Source organism: Manacus vitellinus, unplaced genomic scaffold (genome assembly GCF_001715985.3).
Source record: "Manacus vitellinus isolate BGI_N305 unplaced genomic scaffold, ASM171598v3 scaffold_41_pilon, whole genome shotgun sequence".
Taxonomy (NCBI): Eukaryota; Metazoa; Chordata; class Aves; order Passeriformes; family Pipridae; genus Manacus; species Manacus vitellinus.
The window spans coordinates 4,863,263-4,875,589 of record NW_021940545.1 but is presented as its reverse complement, the minus strand read 5'-3'; positions in this window follow the sequence as shown (position 1 = coordinate 4,875,589).

Sequence of the window (12,327 nt, the reverse complement as noted above, 5' to 3'; positions counted from 1 at the left end):
TGGCTGGTTTTCTTTTTTTCATACTGGCCCTTTGATGCTGGTTTTTGGTTGGTTTTTTTTATAAGTTGAAACAGGAGCTGCTCTTACTTTGCTAAAGTTAAAAACCTCCAATCAAGAAATATCCAACTTGGACAGGAGATACCCCAGGGAAAAACCTACAGAGGGTAAATTGGTCATCACTCAGAAAATTACTGCTCTAGCCCTGATTACCTATTAATTAGCCAGAGCAACCTGCTCTTTTCCACCTGCAGAATATGTTCCCTGCTGGTCCAGCTTGGAATGTCATTGCATTTCTCTTCACTCCTGAATCAGGCGTTGATTTAACACCCCACAGTTGGCCAGGCAGTTATTTTTTTTTTTTTTTTAAGAAATGCTGTGTTCAGTCCAAACTTGAAGTCCAGCACCTTTATCCCATCTATATCTCCCTGTCTTCCCTTTTCCCTTGTAGAGGGATTAAGGCTTTTTCACTGCAAAATGTGTCAAATCTTTCTAAAAGTGGGAATAGCTGGAAGTCAGATTTCCCATGTTAGATTCTGACTGTAAGACCAGGGAGTTCTTTCTCCTCTTCAGTATTTAACTACAAAAAAGGCCTGACTGCTGATTGTGTGAAGGTTTGGGGGGCAGAAAGAGAATTAAATTTATAAAATTATTATATTTATAAACATTATATTTATTAAATTATAATTTATTTGGAAATTGCCAAGAAAGGCTGTGCAGGGGCAAGTGCTGGTCGTACCCACAGGGTAGGGATGGAAGCCTGGGAATAAAGCTGGCATTAAGGGATGGCCATGGTTTCTTTGGCAGTTGTGTCTCTCTCAGGAAGCAATGTTTTATAGGTGCTAGAACTTCAGTGGAGCTCAGTTTTGGGAGCAGGAATGGGAAGAGACAAGAAGCTGCTGGCTTGGGAGACCAAGATACAGGCAAATACACAGCTGGGGGTGTCTGAAAACAGCAACCCTGGGCTTTGCTGGGAGGGGAAGGTGATGAAAAATAACTCAGCCCGTTGTGAGACTTTGAAAAGAGAACATTTGCCTTGGTTGGGGATCGTGGGGAGGCTGCAGGTCCTGACTGAGGGCAGGGGGAGGGCTGGAATCTGCTGGCATTTGAGACCCACGTCATGCACAGCTCTCCTGGCACTGTGACATCCCACCAGGAGGAGGAAAACCTGCCCTCACCACAGACCTGAGCCTGGATTGGAGCCTCATTCCAGACCCTGCACTTTGCACTTCCCTCCGGGACCAGGAGCAGAGGAATTATTCCTCATTACAGGCTCTCCTGCCAGCGAGGTGCAGATGAGGATCTCCCTGCCTCGAGGGCAGTGGCACTAAAACTCCACACGGTTTTAGGAGTGCTGGGAGCTGAACTTCCCAGCAGCAATCAGCAGGAGGTGCCTCTGATACCTGCAGCCCTCATTTGTGCTCCTGGAAGCCTTAGATAAGCATCAAGAGCTCCATCCTTGGGCTGTGCAAATTGGCTCCATTTCACCACTGAAGCCAGGAGAGCTCTTCTCTGTTAAAATGCTCGAGAAAAATCTCACTTATCTGCCTCCCCGGGGCCGTATTAGGTGAGCATCACTAAATCTTTAATGTCTGTCTTCTCTCTCCACCCCAGTGAGACAAGAGAGTCCTATTATCCCAATTTTCCTGATGGGAACTCGAGTACCAAGCTGGGTTTGGGCAGTCTGTGGTGTGTGTGCTGTCATTCTCACCGCACTGTCCACAGCCTGAGGTGCTGAAATCTCTGCAAATCTCATCTCCCTGACCCCGAAATCATGGAATCCCAAACTGGTTTGGGTTGGAAGGGACCTTAAAGCTCATCCAGTTCCACCCCCTGCCATGGGCAGGGACACCTTCCACCAGCCCAGGTTGCTCCAATCCCTGTCTGTCCAACTTCCAGGGATTTTTACAGACTTTTAGGTGTTTTATTTCTGCTGAGGCATTTAGGAGTTTCATCCTTTTTAAAGAGCAAAGGCTTCCCCCCCCTTCCTGCTCAGATTTAAACCATCGCCACAACCAAGCAACACAAAGGAGCAGATTGAGCTGCAAAGTGATGCTTGATGGCTCGTAATGTGTTAACAAGCCCCAAATGTACACAGTCGGGGGGAAAAACCCCAAGGAAAAGTGGCTGTAATTCTAACCAGGGGAGTGTCTTCCACCCTGCTGCTCTGGCTTTCACTTCTAATTCTGGCAAACAAAGTAAACATGGAAAAACACAGTGTTTGTGCAAATTGCTCTTAGCGAAAATATGGACTTATTTTGAGTCTCTCTTCAATTTGTGTTTCAGGCTGTGATTGCACAACAAAGGGAAAGTATTTTATTGAGATCAAGGCTGAAAAGGAATTGCTGTTTGCCAACAAGATAAATGTATGGTTATCTCCTCATCTCTGATCAGTTTTGATTTGAATAATCTGCCACTCGAGTGTTCAAATCCCTTGGGTTCCCTAAGAAGTGACACACTGAGCTCATAACATGAGCTGCCTGTGCTGTGCTCAGGAGCTGCTGCTGCTCTGGATCTGCAGGTCCATGTTTGGGGGATTTGGTGACCCTTTTGGGTCCCTTCCAGCTCGGGATTTTCGGATTCTGCCACGGGACTGGTGGTGCCCGGACTGAGCTGAGTTGGGTTGAGAAACACATCTCACACTTGGAGATGAACAGTCATTTATCCACTGCAATAATCTGAATTTTCTGCTCTGTTTTTGCTGTCACTGTGGAAGTTTTCACTGAAGGGTTGATAGGTTAGGAAACCAATGCACTTTAATGCCACTGCAGGAACTCTCCAGAGATTTCAACAATCTTTGCTGCCATCCTTCCCAGAGGCAATTGGAGAGGGAGAGAAACTGGAGGAGGTACAGAGGGACCATCTAGTTTGCAGTGCCATGAATGAAACATTATAAAAAGTGTCTGCCAACTGAGAGAATCTATTATCAGGGAGCTGTCAATCAGTGGTGGAAATGTTAAGGGGGAGAGGGAAGAAAAAACAATTTAGAAGGGGAAAAAAAGGCAGAGCACAAGTCATTTTATGAAACCCTTCTTTTAAAGTAATGTTTGCTAAATTACTTGTTTTTTTTTCTCCCAAGCTTGAAGCAAAAACATTGATTCTTTTTCTTACCTTTGATTCTCACACCTGGAACCTGACAACACTTTTAGTTAAGGGAGGAAGGACAGAGGCACCCAGAAGGATTTGGGGTTGGGATCCCAAAGCCACAGCATTCCTTTACCCCCCTCAGCCAAACATTCCTGCCCTGAGCTCCTGGACCTGTGGAGTTCAGTGCCTGCAAGGGGAGATGAATGTTCAAGTCTCATCTTAAATACAAAATCTGGGAACAGAGCTGACATTCCCTGGGTGTTCTCTGCACTGTGGATTAATGCAAACAGCAAAAGAGCTGGATCTGGGAGGGATCTGACCTCCCCACCTGCCCTTCCTTCTTTTCAGGGCTTATTCCAGGCACTGCAGTTGCTGGGTTGGAATGTCAGGAGGGCAATAATGCCCTTTGATATAAATCATCGCAGGGGCATAAAATAAATAAAAAAGAGGGAAGTAAAATAAGGTTGGTGAGGGTTGGTCTCTTCTGCCCAGCCTCAAAAGTGAAAGGACGAGAGGAAATGGCCTTAAGTTGTGCCAGGGGAGGCTCAGATTAGGCATCAGAAACAATTTTTCACTGGAAGAGTGGCCAGGCATTGGAATAAACTCCCCAGGAAGGTGCTGGAGTCGCTGCCTGGATGTGGTTTGGGGGTGCTGGGTCGATGGTTGGACTGGATGACCTGGAAGGGCTTTTCCAACCCCGATGGTTCTGTGACTGCAGAGCAAAGTGCTGCAACCAGCAGGGAGCTGAGAGCTCAGCCTTGGCCCAGGAGCGAGATGTGGGCACGGATTGCACAGCTCTGGAGCTACAACTGCGTGGCAGGAGCGTGGCAGGGGCAGATTTGGGTGTTGGTGACTTTATGTCGACCCTTTGGTGCCAGTGACTCGTGCAGCCCCTCGTGTCTGACTCAGAAATATCAGATTAAAGCTGCCAAACCCCCTGTCCCAGTGACCTGACAGATTTCCCCAGGTGAAGTTTTAACTCACACCCCCCCTTTCCACGGTGTCCTCTGCCCTCACCCCCAAAATATCCGACTTTTCCCTCGTGTAGGAGCACGAGGCTGGAGGGGAGGCCTCGTGTTCCCGAGGCTTGAACAAATGACACCACAGAACATTAACTGGTGTGCCATGAAGTATTACCATAATTAATTACAGCTAAACTGCAGTTGTCACGTAAATGAACAGAGTACATTTCATGATGCATTATCCTTGCTCTTTTATTGTTTGTCCTCTCGCTCGTTAGGCTAAAAATAATCAGTCATTTACAGCTTGGGCTGCTGGTTGTTCAAAGTTCCACTGCAGCCATGGAGTTGTAGGGAGGGGTATGTGTGTGTGGGATATTTAAAATGTAGGTGCTAACAAATGTGAAGTTATTAATGAAAAGAGCACAACTGGTGCTAACAGTGAGGTCACGGGAACTTTCTTTGGCCTTCATGTAATGACAGAGAAGGGGGTTAAAATGTTTGCAAGACTTGTGCAGTTTTGTGTCCACTTCTGAGGTTAAAAAATGATTAAAAGAAGCAAATTGTGGGTGGGGTGTAAGGAAAAGCAAAAGGAAATCAGGCCCTTCAAGGGGGTCTGTGACACTTTCCTCCAGATAAGGGAGACAAGATCTGGGCAAATAATATGTGGAATGAACTTCCCAAGGACTTTTGAGCTTGGTCTTCAGCTTCTAAATATTGGCAAAGCTTCACTGAAGGGGCTGGGATGCACCTGATTTACTCCAGTTAGCTGCCTGATGGTTCCCATCAAATTGACTCAAACAAGGCATAACTTTTTTTCCCTCAGCTATTGACAACTCGCTGGATGAACTCTAAGTCCCTTTCCTTGGATGTGATCGAGTTTACTTTGTTAAAAATGGCCCTGTTAACTTCTAAAGCAAAAATTGATTGCCTGAGCAGTGACCTGGCAGAGCAGGGGGTGGTTGTGCATAAGAAATTTTCAAGCCAGGCACTCAAAACCCTGATTTTTGAGTGTGTTACCCATGTGAATGCACACAGAGCTGGGAGACAGTGGATGTGCCCACACGAATAGTTGCCTAAAAGTGGAATCTAAGGACTTGCAGCTGTTTGTGCCACACCTGGGGAAGGAGCAGGAGGACTTGGCTGGTTCTCTCTTGCTCAACACCACGAGGTGGGCACTGTAATTCTCTGCAAGGCAGATGCTCCTGTCAGTTGTTGTTTCCTTGCCAAGATGCACAGTTTCCTCTGGGAGCCCTTAGGGGCCCGTTTACCAGGGATAATTAATTAAATTAACAGCCTTTGGGAGGCGTGCTGGAGGTTCATGTAACAAGTGTGCTTTGAAACAAGGAGCTGCATTTCAACAGCCCTGGGTGAACAACGTGCAGGTTAAAACTCTTGGCCGTGTCTTTCACTGGTATTAATCAGAAAACAGCCAAAGTGTGCCAAGTTGGGGACCCAGCTCCTTTTATCTGTCCTCTTCTCTTTCATATTCGCTCTCTCTGTCTCTGCTAGGTGTAGAAAATCTTTTTTTTTCATGCATGCCACGGCCCAAACTCGGCAACCCCTCCCTGTCAGCAGGATTTCACATCGATTCTTCATCATCTTTCATGTCATAGAATTAGGTCTCATTAAAACAATCTCTTCCCCCACGAGCCAGGGGGGAAAGCTCAGCCTCCTCCTGTCTCCCCAATCTGCCCCTTGTTCTAATGGAACAGCTCTTCCATTTGCACCCACTCCCTGCACCTCGGAAGGCAGGGAGAGGACAGATGGGAAGGATCGGTCACTGGGAATCTCTCTTGCCACTTCTGAAAGGGAAACCAGTGCCAAATATTATGAATCTCCCCTTGTCTCAGCAAAGATGGCCCTGTTGGGCTGTAATTACCCACGGCCTTCCACGGGGGTCATGGATCAGAGCTTTGGAGCAAAGACAGCCCATTCAGCAGAAAGGTCAGGCAGCCAGGGGAACCCATTTCCCTTTCAGCTCAGGTGGAGGCAGAAGGAAGGGTGTAGCTGGTCTGCATTTCAATGAACTCCACACTGGGAGCTGCTTCAGCAGTTGCTGCTGTGCTGCAGAAAACTGCCTTTTTTTTAGCCTGAGCTGTTTTGAGGAGCATTTGGGCAAAACAAAATAAAATAAGGACTCGGTGGAGACTCGCAGCGATACCAGGGAACACTTGGGGTGAACTTTTGCTCTGGGGATTTTGGGAGCTGCTCATGCACAGGGTTAGAATCATTAAGGTTGGAAAAGACCTCTGAGATCATTGGATCCACCTTGTCCCCCAGCCCAGAGCACTGAGTGGAGGATGGAGACTCCAAACCTCCCTGGGCAGCCCCTTCCAGTGCCTGACAACCCTTTATAGGAAGCAATTCCTCCTGATGTCCAACCTGAACCTCCTCTGGCACAGCTTGAGGCTCCTCTTGTCCTCTGTTGCCCTTTTCTGGACACATTCCAGAGATCTTTCTAGGGCAGATTTTCTTTTAATTCACCTTCATTCTTCCAAAGTGAGGAAAAAAAGGTAATATTGTGTCTTTCTTTTTACCAGGATTGCCCCTGAAGAAATAGGTTTATCTCATGTAGTGGACTTGATTCTCTCATTCTCCTGCCACTTCTGTTTTTGGGCTGCTGCTCCCACCCTGAACAAGAGGATTCTGGTGTTGTTCAGAGAGCAGCAGCTGACAGGGATGAGGTAATTTTTTAACCACTGGGGACTCCTGACTTCCTGCTTGTCCCATCTGGCCAAACTGAAATGGGTTTTGAGAAAGGGCCAAGTCAGTTTTGGAGTAGTTTGGGCAATTCCCAGCATGTGACGTGGGCTCTGCTGTGCAAAAGGGGTCAAACTTTGAATAGAGCTGACTGACTCCAAGTTATGAGAGAACCAGGGTTGAACTGGATGATCTTTCTGGTCCTTTCCAACTCATTCTGTGACTTTATGACCTTTGCAATCTGGTGTGACTGTTTTGGAAAGTATCAAGGTGCTGCATCTTTGAGGAGGGGATTGGTTTTGGGGTTTTTTTTGAGATGTTTCTTATCCCCTCACACAGCAAGCCATTGCTGGCATTTTAAAATGAATCCAGGAGAAAGATGCACCTCTCCAGTTCCTGTCCTTAAGTTCTACTTTCACTCCTTTTCATAATCACCTCCCTGTTTCAGTGCTGCCCAGCATCTTTTCCACAGGGATCTCCAAGTTCAGCTACCTGTATTCTGCTTTTCCTTTATTAATAATGGATTGCAGCAGTCCCAGGAGGGGCCTGACTGCACAGGAAACTTGTGGGAACTCCTAATAAAACAGAACCCTCGAGACTTTCCTGGCTCCCCAGAAAAAGTTGAAGGCAAGATCTTTTCTGCTCTGTTGGTGTCACTCTCCAGGTACAAAATGGGATGGAACCTGCACTAATTAGGAAGCTGCTGAGGCAGTGCAACAGTCTAAAATGTTTGAACTCTCACTTCCTCCCTTTCTGCTTGACTTTAAATAACTATTTTAGCTGTGGCCTCTTTGTACAGTGGAAATGATGGGAGAACTTGAGTGCTGTGATTTGTCAAAGCCAATAAAGTGACTTTCCAGTGAAGCATTAAAGTTGGAATGTTGCTCCTGGCCTCCCCCAGGTGCTCTGTCTCAACCACTTCTAAAGTCCAGGTGGCATGTTGGTTAAAATACATAAATTGAGGGGACTATGGACATAAAAGAGTGGAATTTTAATGGCAGAGAGGGAGGGAAAGCCAAGACTTGTCCAAGATCATGGAACACCAGTGGACAGGGCACATTGGCAGTGTAGAGCTTCAGCTTGAGAGGAATAAATCCCCACCTTCAAGGGTTTTCCCAGAGCTGCAAACACACAGTTGGAGCAGGTTTTTGGTGCTGCAAGGTCTGGGAGCCACAAGCTTGGTGTTATTCAGGATGAGTGTTGTCAGCATCCCTGTAAACTCCCCCAGTCACAGCTGAGGACCTGAACAGCTTTTAGCTTTGGAGTTTTCCCTGAAAACCTGTAAGTTTTGAGCCATGACACCTTCTGCCAATATCAACTGGGAAAATCTGGGACTGCAACTGGTTGAGGGTGGGTTTGTTGATCTCTGCACAACTTCTTACCCCATAAAACCCATAATGATGAAAGGGTAGAAACTGCAGCTGGGCTCTGCCTGCCCCAGGATTCATTTATTGTCATAAAGGAGGCAAATCTTTATCTAAAAACCATCGATGTTTTAGGGCAAAGGCAAAACTCAGGGTGGGGAAGGGATGCTCCCTCAGTCTCGAGACTCTTCTCATAGTTAAAAGTTCACTGCAGAAAATTTGATGCTTAATAAATTGGAGCCTTCTCTGCTTTAAATCATTTTTACAGCAATTGCAGAAGAAAATATAATTATTACAAACTGGTCATTTGTTACTGAGAAATCTCATTAAATTGACTTCATGCTGGAAGGTTTGGGGGGGGAGGGGGGAAGACCTGACAGAGGGGTGGGAGAGAAGTCTCTTAATTACAGATTGATTCTTTCTCCTGATTGAATGTAGAATATAATCAGTTCATCCTTTTCTACCGGGGCAGATGGGAGCTACAGGGACCTTTTTGTCTTCCTTGACCTGCCAGTGTGGCACACTAATGGCCTGGGGATGCAGGGAATAGCCTGGAGAAGAACTTGGAGAAGCACATTTAGATGAAGTCGTGGATCAGGGCTGCTTTCCACCCCTGGGAGTCACTCTGGGCCAGCAATTTAATACAGTGTTGTCTCATCATCATATCTTTATTTGATGCTGAACTAATCCCACAGCTCTTGTGCACAGCAACCAGTTTTCTCTGCAGCTGAACAGGGAGGTGCTTCCCAGATCCAAGGGAGCCTGGAAGCAGCTGGTTCAGGGGCTGCTGGCAACATCCAGGCTTGGAGTCACAGAACCATGGCATGGGTTGGCTTGGAGGGACCTTAAAGCTCATCCAGTCCCAGGGACACCTTCTACTACCCCAGGTTGCTCCAACCTGGCCTGGGACACTTCCAAGGATGGAACAGCCACAGCTTCTCTGGGCAACCTGTGCCAGGGAAGAGTTTCTTCCTAATATCTGCCTAATATCCTAATATCTGCCCTCCTTCAGGCCATTCCCCTTGTCCTGTCCCTCCATCCCTTCTCCCACGTCCCTCTCCAGCTCTCCTGGAGCCCCTTTAAGCCCTGGAAGGGGCTCCAAGGTCTCCCTGGAGCCTTCTCTTCTCCAGGGAACCCCCCCAGCTCTCCCAGCCTGTTCCATAGGGATCAGCTCCCTGCTCCAGCTCTGGGATCAAATCTGTGGCATCTTCTGGACTCAATCCAACAGCTCCATGGCTTTGTTGTGTTGGGAGCCCCAGAGCTGGACCCAGGTGGGCTCTCCCAAGGGCAGAGCAGAGGGGGAGAATCACTTCCCTTGACTCCTTTTGCTGCAGCCCGGGGTAAAACTCACCTGGAAAGTTGGGAAAGGAAAATCCTAAACCTGCCCTGCTCCCCAGTGCCAGCAGTATGTGTGCACACTGTGCAGAGGAAAAACAAATAGACAGGATGGCCATGCTGCAAAATGGGGGATGATTTAAGGTGGAAGAAGCAACAGCCACATAAATTAAAGCTCCACTCTCATTCCTGACAAAGATACCTGGGACCACAACGTGCCAAAATCACAGGGGGGAAATGATTGCTGCTGAAGGGGAGGGGGGGAATGGGAGTTTATTTTATTTTTTTTTAATGTTCTTTCAGAGGAGGAAGAATGTTGTGTGTTTTGACATCCAAATGGAGCAATTGTTTTTGCAAAGCGATTTTTCTCCGGTTTCAGACCTTTTTAGCGAGTTCTCATCTTGGATCCTTAAGGCAAAAAAATTGCTGAAATATGACAAATTGATAGACCATAATGTTCTAATGGTGTGTGGTGTGTTTCTGAGAAAGGAGAAAAAAACCCAGCAAGAGTCTCTGCTAGGATTTTAAGAAAATGATTCCTGGACATGTAGATTGTCTTTTACCAGCATTAAGAACAATACCAAGCACTTACCCAGAGTATTTTCCTCCATAAAGATTGTACAACTTCCTGCAATCCTGGGTGAAGAAGGTTATCCAAATATTGGAATATTTATTCGATGGTAAAACCAAATATTAGTGAAATAAGCTTTTTTTTTTTGTCCAATTACCAAGACATGCTCAGGATCTCGGACAGCAAAGCCCCAATAAAAAATTAATAGAGGCTGAAGCACTGAGCCATCCCCAAAGGAGCTTTGGCTTTCCCTCATGGGTTAAAATACATTTGGCTTAACTAGGAACAGCAGGAAAAACAATAATGATGATTTAAGAAAAAGAAATTAAAAGTAACTGTAACGACAAAAACTAAATACAGGCTTGGCAGTTCTGAATTTTTTACTGATTTTTCTGTGACTGAAACTGTTCCCTTAACTCACCCTGATTTTTGTAGTTACTTCCTGCTGTTTTAAAACTGTTCCTTTTTTGTTTCTGGATACATTTCACAAGAAAACTGAAATGTCACCCAGCTTTGGGGTTGAACTTTTGAGCCCTCTTTTTTTTTTTTTTTTTTACATCTGAAGTAACTGAACTAGAGAAGTGATTTTACCCAACATCACATGAGAAAAATCCAAATCAAGACAACCGAGCAAAGCCAGAACTGCTGGATTTTGGCCAAAACTGGAAGGGATTGGGTATTTTAAGGATTTACACTTTCCTGGGGACACGTGCAATGTTGTTGGGAGTTGTTTGAGAGGAGCTTCAGCCTGTTTGAAATGTTCTTGTTGGTCAGTCAAGGAGGAGGAGCAGGGATGGGCTGGTGGGATTTATGACCCACATGGGCACTCAGGAGTCTTGGAGTCTCTTCATAGCAATAAGGAGAAGAGAAGGTGACAGTCCCTGTTTCACTGAATGACCCAGAAAAGAAATGAAAAAGCTTTACCACTGTAATTACAAAATGAGCAAACCCAGAAAGAACAAAAATCTTTCCTGGCAGACCAAATCTGGACAGCACTGTCCTTCTCAGTGGCCCCCACAGAGCTGGGCACAAACTCTCCTGTTTGTTTGCTCTGTTCACTCTAACAAGGAATCCTGCAAAATACTGAGGGTGCTCAGAGCCCAGAGTCCAGTCACTTGGAGAGGCTCCAAGAATTCAGCACCGTGGAAAGACTTCAGCACACCTAAAGAGGCAATTCTTAAAATCATGGGAGTGAATTTTCACAGACTGGGCTGAATTCTCTACTGCAACACGTTTGCTTTTCACATCATTTGACTGTATCTGAATCAAACATATCTGTTTAGCTGTTGCTCAGTGCTTTTCATTCCTTCTGTTATGGGATTCTTCTGTCCCCTACAAATGTGCAGAGGAGCTCCCAGAGGTTTCAATGAGTGTTTGATGTTTGTAGAATACTTTCTGAACCTGGTCCAGTGAAAGGTGGGGGGGGTTGGAACTGGATGATCTTTAAGGTCCCTCCCAACTCCCACCATCCTGTCCCGTGCGTGGCATAATTCATTCAGTGACAGTGCAGAGAAACATCAACTCCCTCACCCACCCCCCCAAAAATGGCTCTGCAGGGCGTGTTTTGTGCAGCTCCAGCCCTCGTGGCAGGGGATGTGTGTCAAGGCAGCCGTGTTTGTGTGCTCTCATCCCTGCTCTGCCTCGTGCCTGACGTTTCGAGTTGTGTCTCAGCTGTGACAATCCTATCTGATCATTAATAATACAATAATGAAATAGCAACTGGAGAGACACTTGGATAATCATCTGAGCAAAGGCTCATTAGTGCTGCAGAACAATCACTGCCGTGTAATAACAGATCCCAGGAAATTTCAATTAAAGCTGGAACTCTGCTGCAATTTGATTTTCTTTCCAGCCAGTTGCAATCAGCCGAGGCAGCTCGAGCCCCTCCAACTCAACCCTTCCCATGGGATGGACGTGGCTGCCTGGCTGGATTTGGGATTTATTTCCCTGCATTTTGTTTTCGGTTCTGCCTTTCCAGGGCAAACAGAGGAGGATGTTGTTCCCTGCAACATCACACCCTCATCTTCCACTGCCAGGATCTAAGTTGGGACAGATGGAATCACAGGTTGGTTTGGGTGGGAAGGGACCTTAAAGCTCATGTCCTTCCATCCCCTGCCATGGGCAGGGACACGTTTCATGTCTCCTCTCTGCCTCATTATGTCATCCCTGCAAGCAAATGTTTGGTTTGGGTGGGAAGGGACTTAAAAGATTATCCATTTCCACCCCCTGCCATGGGCAGGGGCACTTTCCACTAGCCCAGGTTGCTCCAAGCCCTGTCCAACCTGGCCTTGGACACTTCCAGGAGTGAGGA